This window comes from Protopterus annectens, chromosome 6.part0 (assembly GCF_019279795.1).
Source record: "Protopterus annectens isolate FY-2018-M chromosome 6.part0, PAN1.0, whole genome shotgun sequence".
NCBI lineage: Eukaryota > Metazoa > Chordata > Ceratodontiformes > Protopteridae > Protopterus > Protopterus annectens.
This window is the reverse complement of record NC_056737.1, coordinates 1,349,934,187-1,349,950,247: the sequence shown is the minus strand read 5'-3', so window position 1 is coordinate 1,349,950,247 and position 16,061 is coordinate 1,349,934,187.

The window sequence follows — 16,061 nt, the reverse complement described above, 5'->3', positions numbered from 1 at the left end:
GACAATGCACTTGAGCTTCTCAAAATTCAAATCACCATAGGCAAAATCCCATCCCACTTCCGTGTAAACTGTAGGCCCCCCTCTATGACCCAGGAAACCCATAACATGTATTTATGCTAATTGGAAGCATTCACCATCCAACCCAAAACCATATTGATGGGAGACTTTAATTACCCGACTTTTAACTTAGAGTCATGTATAACACCAAAATGGGCAGGAACAGAGATTCCTGGATTTTGTAAACAAACTCCCTGGACCAGTGTCCTCACTATTATACCTATGTAGAACTGCTCACAGAAACCATATACAAGCATGTTAATAGCTGCATAAAGGTAGCTGTACCCATCAGAAGGAAATACAGAACAAACAAGCCACATTGGAGGAATCACAACATCAGTAGGTTATATAACAGAAGGAAGAAAATCATGGCAAAAATTGACATAGCACCCAGAAGGATAAAAGCACCCTCATCAAACTGAACAACTCAGAAGACAAGTAGTCTACCATAGCCACATTTAAGGTAAATGTGGCCTTCCAGGCCAAGGACAACCATAAGACATTCTTTAGCCATGTCTGCAACATCAAAGGCAATACACAATTGTGTGCAGAGCACATTATTAATGGAGCCACCTATTTTGAGCCAGAAGATATAGCAAATCTACTGGCAGACAAATTCATCTCTAACTTTCTCTCTCTCTCCCTCTCATCCTTTCCTCAGGAAATATTATCAAATATAACTCCCTCCTACCATCACTATAGAACAGGTCCTCAGTGCTGCCTCTAATGCCAAGAACACTGCATCAATGGGCCCAGACAGTATCCCAGGATGCCATACAAATAGCATGAAGCAAGACTATCAGGCTGTCTGAAATTGCTGTTTAAATGTAGCCTCCAAACAGGCTTCTTGCCTCACAAGTAGAGAACGGCAACAATCATCCCTCTACATAAAGGTTGGCCATCTACAGACCCTGGAAGCTGCAGCCCCATAAGTCTCATGCAAAACTGTTGAAAGAATAATCATGGAAGTGATCAGCAATGACACAAGAAACCTCCAAACAGTGAACCCAACCCACTTTGGTTTTGTCAGTGGCAGGTCATGCCTCTTTGAGAAGGTCACCAAAGCAATGGATGAGGGCAGAGTGGTTCACACTGCCTAGCTTGACCTGGCCAAGGCATTTGACACCTCACCTGGGCATTGTTGACAAACTCAAAAGGTTGGTTATAAACCCTTATGTGACCCAGTGGATAGCTAGCTTGGCTCACAGACAGGATCCAGGAAGCTAGAAGTGGGAGTTTACCTCTGCAAAGAGGTCAGTCACAAGTGGAGTCCCTCGGGAATCGGTCCTAGAACCACTCCTTTTTCTCATTTACTTGCCTGAAATCAAGGCCAATGTCAAGTACCTCTGTCTGACTAAATCTGCAAATGATTGCAAATTAGAAGCAGTCAAAGAATACCCCTGTGGTACTAATGTTCTACAGGAAGGGCTGACACAGACAAATAACTTATGCTAGAGTCATGGACTAAAACTAAATGCCAAGAAGTACATACTAGCATCCTTCTGGAAGTCATCCATTCTTGGTAACTGTCATATTGGTAACACACCCCTAGGAGTTGACTCAGTAGTTAGGGATTTCATGACACACACACAGACAGTAAGCTAGCCTTTGACAATCAGTTGTCACCATTAGTACGTAAATCGTTCTACGTTGTGCAAGTTGTAAACAAAAGTCTGGCATCTAGGTCCAAAAAAGTCATTGAGCCACTGTATTCAGCATTCGTCAAACCTATAACTAAGTACAGTGTCCTCTTTAGTATGTACCTAACCAGGCACGTCCCAACAATTGGAACATCCACAGAGGTTCCTTACTAAAAGAATACAGGGCGTAAGTAACCTGTCCTGTGCAGACCACCTCAAAGTCCTATGCCTGTATCTGCAAAACAAACAGTACTAGAATTATCCATTCTAAAGACTTAAACCTTGCCTGTGATATAAATAGAACCTACTGATGAAACCAGTATGTACCCCAGTGACTATTACTCCTCTGGAGCAACTCCCCATCCATGTGAAGCAGAATTCTTCTGTAACCCAACTGGTGTAACTTGGACAACTGGATGGGAAGCAGGAAATTCATCCCTGGTTTGGCACCTCTGTCCGTAATGGACACAGGCAGCCTGTAAATGGTTCATCTCCCAGGACCTTGCCTGTAAATGTTTCATATCCCAAGCCCCTGCTTACAGTTATCAAGGGTACCAGAACTTGTCAAAGATTTGGGATGCATGGGTAGGCTTAAAAAGGCCCTTGTGGTTTATTAGCATAGTACACACCTATGAACCTATAAAAGTAAAGTGTATGCAATAAAATGCAAATAGAAATAATTATTTCACCAAGGCATAATATTATGTCCAAAGTGCTTTCAATAAAAAGTGCAGCAATGTCTTCAGAGAACAGATCAGGCTGTGTGCAAAATAAATGTAGAAGAGGCAGCAGCAAAGTGCTTTGCACTTCATTAAGCCAGGCTGCTTACAGTTAGGCACCCTGCTGTTATTAAAATAAACCTAATGTACATGTGAAATTCCACACTGCTGAGTCCAAAGCCATTCAAGAGCTCATAATATCCCACTGCACCAAGTCCAAGGCTAAGGTAGTCCAATATACAATCATACCATGTTTTCTGTCCGAGGCAGATTCAAAACAGTTCTTGAGAGTTCAGAAAAAATCCTTACAGGTAGCCACACAAGCCCAATGAGCAGTTAGCAGTCTGATTTACAGTAAAGCAGAGTAGCAGGTTTAATGTTAAAAAAAAAAAAACAGCAGAGACAATATTACCAGAGATATGTGTCACCAATGCATCAGACTGAAGAAAAACAATGGTTAGAATTTCCTGCACCATTAATGTTTGTGGTGCCAGGAATGGATGAAACTGTGTTTTAGTATGGAAAACTGGAAGACAGCAGCCACCATCAGCAGAGGCTATGGAAATAAAACTGCTACACGTAACAGTATGCAGAACTACAGGTTGCTCATATTATGACGTATGCTTTTTATATGGGCACACTAAATAAGCTAAGTTGATACAATGTGCAGTTGTAGACAGAAAACAACCTGCTAGAGAAGGCTGACCTTACATATACAATTAGGAGACTAAAGTAGTATGTTAGATGGATTATTTAGAATGTTTTTTATGGGTTGAAAACAAGAAATGGGATGTTAGAATGTGGAGAAACAGAAGTGAGCTGAAAAGGATGAAATTATGTTTTCAGTACTTCAGACAAAAAGGATGTGGAAAAAAAGAGGTGCTAAAAGGCAGTTATTGCGAGATAAGAGAGTAATATGTATTAGTAGGAATCAGCGAGTATAATGAGGGGAGTGATAAATAAAATAAAGTGTACTGTGAAGGAAAATAGAAAAAGCATTAGTTACAGTGAGAGCTGAGGAAAGGATTGCAGTGGTTAAGAAAGGAGGGAGGCTTGTGGTTTTGGTTTGTGGGCTGCAGCCCCAAAACCTTTTGAATATATATTTAATGTTTTTTCATCTAAAAAGTGACAGAATGAAGTAAATTTTTGGCCATGAGTTAATGCAGTGAAAAGGCAAGAACACATGTATCACAGCTGTTACTTTGCATACATGCAGTTCAAATGTGAGGACCTAAAAAGGGGCTGCTGGGCCATTTTTCAAAACAGCCCAGGCAGAAGTCTTGCCTAATTGTGAAAAAGACGGTTGCAACTTACATCATCTTCTCTTTCTCTTTAAAGTGCTCTTTTAACCATGCTTGTATGGAGGCCAATTGGGTTGTTAGAAGTAGCTACCTTTCAGGGGACATTGCACATGCTTGATATAAAAAGACAAGGAAATAAAAGCTGAGGAGATCCAAGATTTTGCAAGGTGTAGATTTAACAGGCATTTCTCAGTCAGGTGGAATGTTAAGTATTTTAGTCTAGAGCAAGGAAGGTAAGCAAGAGAGAACAATTATTTTTTATACTAACAATTACGTCTGTTGATCAGGGATTGATATCCGAGTATAGGCAAAGAGAAAGGGATGGGGGAATATGAAGTGAAAGAATTGCTCTGGTATAGTTTTTAGCTGAAGTAGATCAGAAACTGCTGTTAAAATGGATGATTAGCAGGGCATATAAGATATTGTATGATGACCATACCTCTCAACCTGGAAACATCAAAAATCTGGGCAAAGCCCCATGAAAAATAGGTACAAGTCTGTATGCTGATTAACAAAGAAGTTGCATATATAGTTATGTAACCCCACCCACTCCAGAATTGTGAGATACCAACTTTTTAATGCAAATTGAAGAACAGACAAAACATTACACACAAAATATAACCAGAGCAATAGTGTTTTATTTATATTAGCATTTGAGCTTGCAGGTTGGACCTAATTAAAAAAAAAGAGATACTAGTGATTAGTATGCCTAATTTCATATGTAAGCCAAGGAAGTACAATGACAATTTTAGATTTAAGTACTTAAAATGCAGGTGGTAAGTGAAGCAAAACTAATAGCCTGTCAAGTAACAGCACTACCAAATTCTACTGCTGCTAAACTACTAAATTCTGTAATGACACCAGCACAAAAAAAAATGATCACAGATCAATGACAGTTAAGGCTGTGAGCTGCTAATGTGTATCACCTTGTAGCCCTGGGTTTGATTCCCTCAGTCTTTATTTACATACTCTTTTCTTAGCTTTGAGAAACCCATTAACCAAGCAATAGTGATGTGTTGCTGCCCGTAGAAAGGTTATTTGCAGCTTAGGTGCTGACCTTATTAACAAGTGAATAAAATAAAAACAAGTGAATAATATAAAAATAATGCAATCATGGATGTGTACACACAAACATGAGCATGCAACTGTACTTACATACCATCACATATCCACAGTCTAAGTACACATTTTGCTATATTAAAATTTATGCAAAGCAGCATATAGCAACACAAGTATTTACAAATACAATGAACAGCATCATAGACTATAGTGCACTCCTAATGTCAAAAGGTCATCTAACTGTAAACATGGAAACAACACACACACACACCTAAAGTTGTCAAGTGCAATTAAAAAGTTCAGTAGGATTTTTTTTTTCTTTTAACTTTATAGGGATGCCATTCTGTGAGAAAAGAGTGTGCTTAAACTGTGGTGTACGTGTATGAGATTACCAATTACCACTCATTTATAAATTGTTAATTAGAAAATAGTAACAATGTTCTGCTTCCCAACTAAATCACACACCAATTCTGTGAAAAATGTATAACTGAACCCAGTGATTCAGGACAGTTTGTTTGTCTTTTCAGCTTTTCCCGGTTAGGGATCATCACAGTGGAACTCCGGTCTGCTAATGATTGGCAGTAGATTTTTATGGTGCCGAGTTGCCAGCCCGATGCCCAACCTTCAGCGAAGGCACACCCATTCACGCATGTCTTTCGGAGGCCACTCGACTGCGGGGAGGACATGCAGACTCCACACAGAAGGCACTCCAGCCAAGAATCGAACAGGAGAACCTCTTGCTGTGAGGCAACAATGCTACCGCTGTACCACAGCGGCTATCCAGTGATTCAGGACAGTAATAGTCATAATCAGTTGCCATTGATTCTAATAATGGTTAAATATTCATACAACACAAGTAAATAAAATATGTGCTGGATTTATCCCAGTGAAGTTTTCTCCCAGCATACAAGTAAGGTAACTCAATAAACAGCTAAGACAATACTAGAAAAATATTGTGGCAAGTATAAGAGAAAAAGAGCCTGAAGTGGGAAAATGGAGCTTGTTGTTACACATATTTTAGATGTAAAATACTTCCTCCAGCAGCATGTACATATTGCAGACAATCTATTTACATCAAAATAATACATTCTATATATTCCAAAAAAAAATACAAAGCAATTCAACAGATTGCCCATTCTCTGAGTGTAGTAATGCCCACCAGGGTGGGCTTTGCCAGGGAATTAATTCTGATAATGCTCAACCCCTCAAGCATTATTACCTGCATACAATTCCAAAATCTACAGTATATCCCTTTGATTTAATAAATAAACTCTGGGTGCTAAACACCAGAGAAAATTTCCACTTTGGCTACACTTTCACACATTTTTAATGGGGGATATACATGTACTACTGTCACAGATAAATTATACAAAAACTATCATGAAATCAAAGACAAAGGGAAACTGAGCACTCTGCTATAGAAAGGACATCCATACAGAATGTCACTGAGAACTATAAAAACTCAAGCTATAACTAACTGTACGTAATAAACTAAACGTAAGACACATGAACTGAATGATTACCTACACACCATCTAAACTCCGCTAATTTGGACAAATGCCTACCATGATCTGCTCTTAATTGCTGAAGGCTCACTTCCTGTCATTTGTGTTACAAAAACCTAAGTGTTTAATAAACCTTAAGTGATGGCATTAAAACTGTCCTAATTTGCAATATGCCTGCCCTTACTTGTATAAAAAAAAAGTTTTACTTAATTTTCACAGATTATATATAACCTCTACTGTGAAATACAATTCCACAGGTCATAAGCAAGGCTACTTAGTGTTTATGACTGTTTGATATTAAAAGATTGTCGCTCTTTTTCTTAAGTTTTATGACTACAAAACAAGCCAGAGGTTCAAAATAAAATTAGCCAAGTCTTCCCTATTGATATACTCAGTTGCAGAGCTGTCCCCTACAGCATTAAAACATGGTAATTTATTCACATTAGATTTACTGTGTTGGTTTTTAGTGCAATAAACTCGTAACTATTTACAAACGACTGCAAGTATCAAGCTTTTTCCACATGTTCACTGATGGTAACCATTTGAAATGCTGAGACTCTTTAGTGCGAGTCCTGAAATGCAGAGACTGAAGGAGCGAACATGCAGACTATAAACATTGAGGTCAAGATGATCATTCTTCATAATTTTCCAAAGAACCATAAAGACGAAAAAAAAATGTTCAGTAAACCTTGACAAAAATGGATGTATGAAATTTACAAGAGAAAGGTACTGGAGATATGAAAGTAAAATCTCCGTTAAAGATTTCAGAAGCAAATGGCCAAGGCTTTAGACTGCTGATAGTGAAGAGTTTGAATAGGCCATCATTTCTTTTTGAGCCATACACTTTCTTTTCATGGACCCTGACTTGTGGACTAAGTCAAAAAACGATGGTACGGCTATGCGGTAACAGTTTCAAGAATCAATGCTCATACTGCCTTCGCGGTTATGGCTTAATTGCTTTTATCCGCTCTTTTTCTTTATATTTTCCCTTGATGAGTTATTCAGTTTGATAAAAAGTGGTCATGACGTGATAATGCTTTGCTCGATTTTGTCTTTAAGAAAGACTGTTTTGAAGGTACATTTTCACATTATCAAATTTGGCAGGTTGTAGTGCATCTAATTTCTACTGCCGGAGTTTTCAGATAATCTTAAGCTAATTGTTCAGATACGGCCCTCAGCATTTCTGGCTTGCTTCCTACCAACCTATTTTGCTTCCCTTGCTAAAACAGTAATACATTCAGACAAAATCTGTTTCTTTTATGCATGTTGACTTTACTGATCACATTCACATCACAAAGCAAAGTGTTGTTAACTGTTTATAACAATAAAAGAAGTATTCAGGCTGCAGCAGATTTCAGAATCGTTTCAGATTCCTTTGCTGCAGTTTGTATTAGGCTGGCAATGGCATACATACGCATTCTTCTTTTTTACTTGGAGGTCGAGGAGCTAAATTTTCTCATCCTGTGAATAGGGGAGGGCAGAACAGAAGTTAGAAGTTAACTAACTTGTAGTGTGCAGTCCACTCCACTCACTGCTTTTACTGATGGTTGGTGGTATTATTCCAGTTTCAAAATTAACAGTTCCACTGTCCGAGATGAGACAAGCAGTCTGCCTCACAAAGCTGACAATGCGTGGTGACGTCAGCCATGCATTTGAAGTAGAAAAAGAATCCTGAATTAAAGGGGCCACTCGGGAATTCGTGGCACCCTATTATTTTGCCCTCAAAACCTGAAAATACTGAAGAATTCGGTATGGTTGAGAGGTATTGATAATTATATGAATCAAGCAGAGGAGGTTAGAAAAGGTTGGGAAGAGAGACTGGAAAACGAGAACAATGGGTGGACAATGTATGGCTCCCAAGTATGCAACAAAGTCTAGAAGTTTTAAGAGTTTTGCTTGGAAGTGTTTGCATAAATATTTTATACCCCAATCAGACTTCAAATAAATTTTCCTTATGTAGACAAGTGTTGGAGATGTGATGAGGAAGAAAGAATTGACTAAGAACATATGTTTTGGCAGTGAAATGAGTTGACAGATTTAAAAAATTCACAGCAGAGTACTCTGTCAGAAATAGTGAGTGAGCAAATGTCTGTAACTCAGGAAGTGATTCAGAATCTGAATTGCCTAGACATGGTAAGATTCCATTGGCTGCCAAAACAAAATTACTATAACATGGAAATCAAAGACTAAACTTACTGCATTGAATATTATAAAAGAGAGGAAAGAACTGGAAGATTGATCTTTGTAAAAGGGAAGGAACAAATTACATAGAAATAAATGGAAAATATGGGAACAACATATGTAGAATAATGTTCCAGAGAAGTGAGGTTTAAGGGAAAGCAGAAATTCACCAGTTTGTGTAATGTTGGACTGACAGTTACATAGAAAATATATGTTATGTATAACGTATGTAAATGGAAAAAGATGTTAATAGGGTTTTGTTTTTCTGTCAATCTATTTTTGCCTTTGTCTTAAGTGATAATTTAATAAAGATGTTAAAAAATATGTACAGAATAATGTTCTTGAGAAGGAGTGAGATTTAAGGAAGGGCAGGCAGAAGTTGCATTAATGATAGTTGTAAAGAAAGAAAAGATATGTGATGTGTAATGTATGTAAAAGGAAAAAAAATGTTAATATGGTTTGTTTTCTTTTCTGGTAATGTATGCTTGCCTATGTCTTAAGCAATAATTTAATAAATGTATTTTTAAATAAACAATTACAACTGTTACAACAGACCAGAAACAGTTTACAACTGGCTGGCAGTGGCAATGGCATATTTTAAACAAAAAAGTCGAGTTTCTTGCAGGTTTGAGGCGGGTTAATATTGTTCAATTAGCATTTTTAAAGTCATACTATCTTCAGGTGCCTTCTGTGTACTGTAGTGCTTGGCAGCGTGGGAAAGCAACAGGAATTTAAAAGAACAAGACACAACAAAAAGCAGAATATGTTTTTTCCTAAAAATAGACTCCATGCTACGCTGTCATCTGTTACTAAGGAGGTGTGCTGCCCTAAGGGAAAGTGCAGGACTGTGGTTTCTGTAAATCCTTGCCGGCTGCAGTTTGCTGTTGCTGCTGTATTTAGTAAGTTTAGCTACAACTGTTAAAATGCTTTGACTGCTGCTAAGTGGAGTGGTTGTGAAACTTAATATACCATTGCTATTAAGAAAACACATCATAGTCTAGTTTTTATGTCTCTTCCATTTCTAACCCTCACTCCTTCTGGCATGAAATAAGGGTGACATTGTGTAGATGTAGTACTTAGCAGTTGCATTTTTGGTGGGTGTTTTATACCACAGTACTTCAGCAGTGGCATTGTTGTTTATGATCTCAGTGGTCCAGTTAGATGGTAGTGAGTGTGCTGTTGTCCTGCTTTGGCTTTCATCCAGCTGCTAGAGTTTCTTGTTGCTGTTTATGGCCCCATTCCCAGGTTTATATGACAGTTTGTTCTCAAGCAATTCAGATCTCTGCCAAGCTTTTTAAATATGAGCATTATTTTATTATATATAATACATTTTGAAAGGTCTGAGTGTTAACTGCATTACTGAAAGAGACTGGATATTAAATGCATTTTGTGCACATAAAAGCTGCAATATCTTTAAATTGCAGACTATACAGTTTAGTTACTTTACGACTGAAACTGATTTGTTTTTGCAGATTTTTGTTGTCTTGCATGGGAATCAATCTTATTAATCACACTTTACAAACATAATAGATACTCTTACTGCCATTGTAGTGTAGCATTTATCTACTTATTTGTATTTTTGCAAGTGTGTTTCATTGGACTTTATAACTTTTAAAACAGGTATGTTAATATTTAAAAAAAAAAAGATAACAGTTGCATTGTATTTGTCCATACAGTATGATGCATTATGATTTTGCTTCTTATATGGATTGCTATATAATAATCTTCAAATTTCATGTCCATTATGTTAACTGCTATGTTATATGAACAAGAATTATGTAAACTGCAAAGAACAGAAAGACACTGCAACCAAGTAACTCTGGAAAAACGAAGTCAGCTTAAACCCAGCAGCAAATTATGAGACTCCACAAGTTGTTTTTAGCGCTTTCATTCACTTTAATCTTCTGTGAACTTCCTCAGAAACAACTTCACCATCCATACACCTGTTTAAGTACTATTCAATCACAGTTAATTTACATACATAATTGATGGCAATGAATAAAATTTAAAGACATACCATAAAAAATTACTGAAAACTATATATAGTACATATGAACTCTTAAAACATCCTAAATAAATACTTCTCAAGTATATGTTTAACACTAGTATAACTATATCATTTGAATATGTGATATCACAATTTTGGCTATAAAGAAAAAAGACACAAATAATGCATTAGCAAGGCATTCTATCATTTGTAATGAATTTAAAAAGTTTACATTTGCTGTTCTAGATAGTGTAAATAGTGTAACATTTGGTGGTAATTTCAAACTTTTATTTTATATGTAAAGAGTCCTTTTGGCAAATATTTTTAGGAGCTGACAAATTTCCAGGTCTCAATGAAACTATAAATATGAGATGTTTCCTGGAAATGAATTCATAATTTTTATTGTGATATCACATATTCAAATGATATAGTTACACTAGTGTTAAACATAGTGGAGTCTCATAATTTGCTGCTGGGTTTAAGCTGACTTCGTTTTTCCAGAATTATGTAAACTGGCCTTGTTTCTCTGTAAACAGTGATGCATTCTGCGAGCTGTTGTTGCCATAATTCTGAAGGGTTTAGTTGAAGTAAATTATCTCAAATTTCTGTTTGTGTTGTTCTCTGTGAGTGCCAGTATTTGGCTTTACTTCAGTATATAACTGTGGCTTGTTATAAAGTAATCCTGTTTGTGTTTGCCTTCTACAATAATAAATGAAGAAATTAATCCCTTACTGCTTTCTCCTATTTCCAGATTTCCTTGAACTCACTGTTGTCTGCCCACTGCAGCCCATACTTTAAACCGTTTTTCAAATATGGATTTATCTGTCCTCTCCAAGCAAGATTTTTTTTTTTTTGCCAGTAGTTATCTTACTCTAGTCTTTACTGCTTTGTTAAAGGACAACTATACCCTAAAACATTTCCTCATCCCTGAGTATATTATCTTTCCTACAAAGCAATTTCTCCTGTTTGTGTTGCATTTGGTGGTATTACAGTGAAAAATGTTCAACCACCTTATATGTCAGAAAACAGCTTGCTTTTCAGACTAGCCCTGCCATGTATTATGAAGAGGAAGACTACAGCTTGAGGAATATTTAGCTTGCGTTAAGTTGGGTAATGGTGGATTTCTGTATTGTGGACAAGGTGTGAGAGTGGATGGTAAGGATTTGTACCCAGGAGGTTATGGTTCAGACTTGATGTTTGCTTTTTCAGTTAATATTAATACCATCTTAAATTAGTAAGTCCAAGATGAACTTTGTAGTAAGCCACTGTAGAGATTCATCAAAAGGTGGCAGTGTGTACAGAAAGGCAGATTTCAATTTGTGTACTGTTTTGTATAGTTATAATGACCACCTCACTGTCAGAGTTTGCCAATTGTAGTGAGTCTATGGGGCATACAAGGGGAAGGTATGGCTAGGATGATTGATCTTGTGCACGTGCGCGCACACACACGGTTCCTGGTAACTTTGGCAAGTGGTACTTGGTTGACATCTGATTAATTGACACAATTTGGTCAACTAAACAGATGGCTGGCAGGCATGCAAGATCGACAGTCCCTGAGAAGGGAAAATATACCCTTTTCCCTAGGAATTATGTTATCTCAGAGTTAGAATTTGTTGTTAGGAGGTGTGGGGGGGGCACAGGAGGCTAGGCTAGCCCTCCCACAAAAAACAATTTATTTTTTAAAGTTTTGCATGTGCCAAGATTAAATCTTAGTACGCACATAGTAGCGTGTCTACATGCTTAATGTCGATCAGTTTGTTTAGACATTATACATGTTGACATAAATGGAATTCAGTCAGTATAGATCCATTTTTATATATACACACACGTGCACATGCAGAGAGGAAGGCTGATCTCTTGGTCACAAATGTAAGGTTATAGTCTTGTAGCAAAGGTGTCTAGTAGAATGTGTGTGTATGCAAGTATGTTATGTTGTTGTACCTGCTTGGGCATTTATATGAGCAACTTTGAGAGTGTACTGGCCATTCCACAGGGCTGTGAATGGAGATTTAAAACAGTGGTAAATAAGAGAGAGACAGGATTGGAGTGTATATGAAAACAATGTAGAAATCAGTTGTACCAGGGAGAAAAAAATAATATTCAGGCTTCTAAGACATTATTTTAAAAAATTGGAAGTTGTGTATTGTTATGAGAAGGATGAGACAGAAATATGAATCTGTATTTTTCATGGTATAGTAAGTTGAAAGTGTGTTCCTTTTATTTATTTATTTATTTTTTTTTTTAATAAATTGTTAACTTTGGTGGTAGTTTTGAGATTAAGGCCTGCAGTTGAATTGCAGTTGAGGACTTGCATTGCTTTATAAATTGGATGGTAAGAAACTTTTTCTTTTTATTTTATCACTTTTCTTCCTTCATGCATGCTACAGTTAATTACTTCTTAATTATAGCCAGTTTGTTATCCCTGTAGCACCAGAGAGGCAAAAACACTTCTTATTTGTTCCTTTTGCTATACTGAAAAGATGAGAACAACTTACAGGAGAGAGACCTCATTCAGGCAGCCATATGGGCATTTATGTTGAGCTTTAACCCCACCCAGATGGATGTGAATGCACTGGAGGAGGAGGACATCAGCCAGGTAGTCATGGGGGCATTTATAATGAGCCGTACCCCCCATATGCCTTAAGTATCTCTCATGGGCAGCATTAGTACAGGTCCTGAGCATATATACTTTTACCTTTGAGTGACATGGCTACAGAGTATGCTGCTTTGCATGTGCTGCTTTAACTCAACAAAGCAAGCCTCACTTCTTTCCTCAATCTACGATGGGCAAACTGGCATTGACCACTCACTCTCTGTTTCTTGCTCATCGCTTCCAGTGCCAAGGTCAGTATAGCTGTTTGTTTAAGGTAGACAGACTGGCCCAATTGCCCATTTTTAACAAAGAAATTCATTCATAAAAAAAATGTTACGTTGTGTGAAATGTATAGTGTAGCAGTACCCCCACTGATGACTCCATTGCCGGTCCAACCATTGGAACCAAAACACTCTAATTAGAAAATCATCAGAGCTCTGACGTCTTCTGCTTCAGCCCTGACTCTTACCAAGTCTCTATTCTTGTTGGATTGAGAGAAGAGTCAGAGCCGAAGCTTGGGGACTGGTGCTCAGGGGGATGGATTGACTGCAGAACTATCAGACCCATCCCTTCCTCTCAGGGTATCAGCTCTCAACAGATCAGTTTTGGTGTCTGCCATGGAGCTGGGATGATTCTGAACATCAGGATCTCTCTCTGCTCCTCCAATTATAGTGACTTCCTTGACTCCAATTTCCGCTACAGCTTTCAAGGCCTTTCAGTGGGTTATTTCCAGACCAAGAGAAGAGGTGTCAAAATCTTGTTTGGATCCAGTCTGACCTCCTACTCATTCAGCTCCAGACTCTGCTCCTTTTCATCAACAGGCACACTCCAACAACCTCGGGGAAGTTCTCTCATTGAGCTCCCACTGTGATTCAGACCCAGTGACAGGTCCACAGAAAACAGACTTACAACCAGAAGCATTTGGATTCATCCCTGGAATCAGTCACTGAAGACATGGATTTGGATGAAGGGGAGGGTTCCGCAAGATCCCCATTTGGAGATGTCTTGTTTGTTAGAATCTTAGATTTGTTGAAACAGAAAGAGAGACCTTGTGTTGTCCTGCAGAGTCCTACAAGCGGCCGAGAGACAAAAGAGAGACTTTGGACTTGATTAAGTATTGTTTTTGCTTGTTGTTTCCCTGAAATGCTAATCCCGCCTAAAATGCGGCTTTTCAGTGCTTCTGTGGATCCCTAGTGATATCTGCATTGCTTACTGTACTTATTTCTTTGTTGCACTTGAAAAAAGTTACTGTTTCTCGTTTTTGCATTTAAGTTACCTGTAACACAGATGCAGGCTACACACTCAAGTGCGCTAGCCTCCTCTGTGTATTTAAAGTAATTTAAGCTCTGCATTTCTGTTTCTGAAAAAAAAAAACACAAAAAAACTCCTTGTTTTTCCACCTTTCTGAACTAGTCTAGTCCAGTTTTCAGGCTTTGCTGAATCCAGGACTGTGATAAAGGTTCCTGTGTTGCCCATATCATACTTGGATAATTAGGTGGCTTCCTTGTTCACTGCGAGAGAGGGAACTCTGAGCAGCCTATCTGTCCCTGTAGGAATGGTCCCAGCCTAGCAACTTGTAGCTCATTGGCCATTTTGGGCTAATTTCTATCCTTTTGATCTCCCTGGTATAAAAACCGCTTAGTGCGGTTTTGCGCGGGTTTGTGCACTGCACAACGCTGTTTAGCTGCGGTTAAACTATTCCAGTTTCCATGAAGTCTTCACTTCAGTTTTTCCCTTGAAACTTGATACACTTCAACCCAGCACCAGAAATAAGGCATTTTAAGACCGGCACTTACTAAAACTCACTAAAACTAGCACTAGCTTACAGCTGGCAGTTCAGCCCTATACTCAGGAAGTATAAGGCTCTTTACTCATCCAATCAGCAATACAGTCCAAACCATCTATTCAGGCATGTTCAAGGGACAGCTTCAGGTGTACTCCCCGGTCCAGCTGGTGAATCTGGGCATCCTGAGGCAATGTTACAATTGCCTCATGTACACAGACATCCCCCTCCTCCTCCCAACCAACACAAACATATGTGAGAGATGCCGCTACACAGCCAAGCTGGAGGCTAAGCTCTCTCAACCCACGACTGGATCATCCAGTCACAAGGAGAAGGGCAACACTAGCACCACATTACCAGACTCACATAGACTAGCCATAGCTGCACCAGCAAACAACTCTCAGAAACACACAAAAACATACTTGGAGGCTCTAAATAAGAACCTGCCTAAACAACAGAGACCTCCTAAGCATACACCCAAGCAACCTCCACCCTGCAACAGAAACCAGGTAACACATACGTCACAACGTCAGTGTGCCAAGCAAAAACAGCCCCTAAGGCTAAATAGCACACCTAACACACTAGTAATCGGTGATTCTATCATCAGGCGCACAGACATCCCACTCACTAGACTGAACAAGGAGAAGGTTACTGTAAGCTGCCTGTCGGGTAACAGAATCCGCCACATAACATATGCACTCAGGTCACTCCACAACAAGTACAGATATGACTCTGTCATTGTACATGTTGGCGTAAATGACCTGAGACATACCTCCCTGGGCTACATGAAAAGAGACATTGAGGAGCTCTCTGACCATGTAGCCCAGGCTGGTATGACTCTGACTCTGAGTAGCATCCTGCCCTCACCCAAAATGATGCCAGCATACAAAGAAAAAATGATCAGTTTCAACAATTGATTAAACTACTGGTGTCATTCAAAGGGGATCCAGTACTTGTCAGCCTGGGACGACATGCTTGACAAGCCACGTTGCTTCGCTAGAGACAGCTTGCACCTGTCCCCCCTGGGCTTTCGAAAACTGACCAAGACTCTTGCCCCCCCCATACTGCCTTTTTTAGGCAAGACTCAAAAGACAAACCCGCCTCCATAAACAACAACAATAAACAAAAACTGAGGGTAATGCTGCTCAACGCCAGAAGTCTAAACCTCAAAATGCATGCACACAAGGCTCTCCTTAGTATGGAAGAAATCAACGTATGTGCAGTGACAGAAACCTG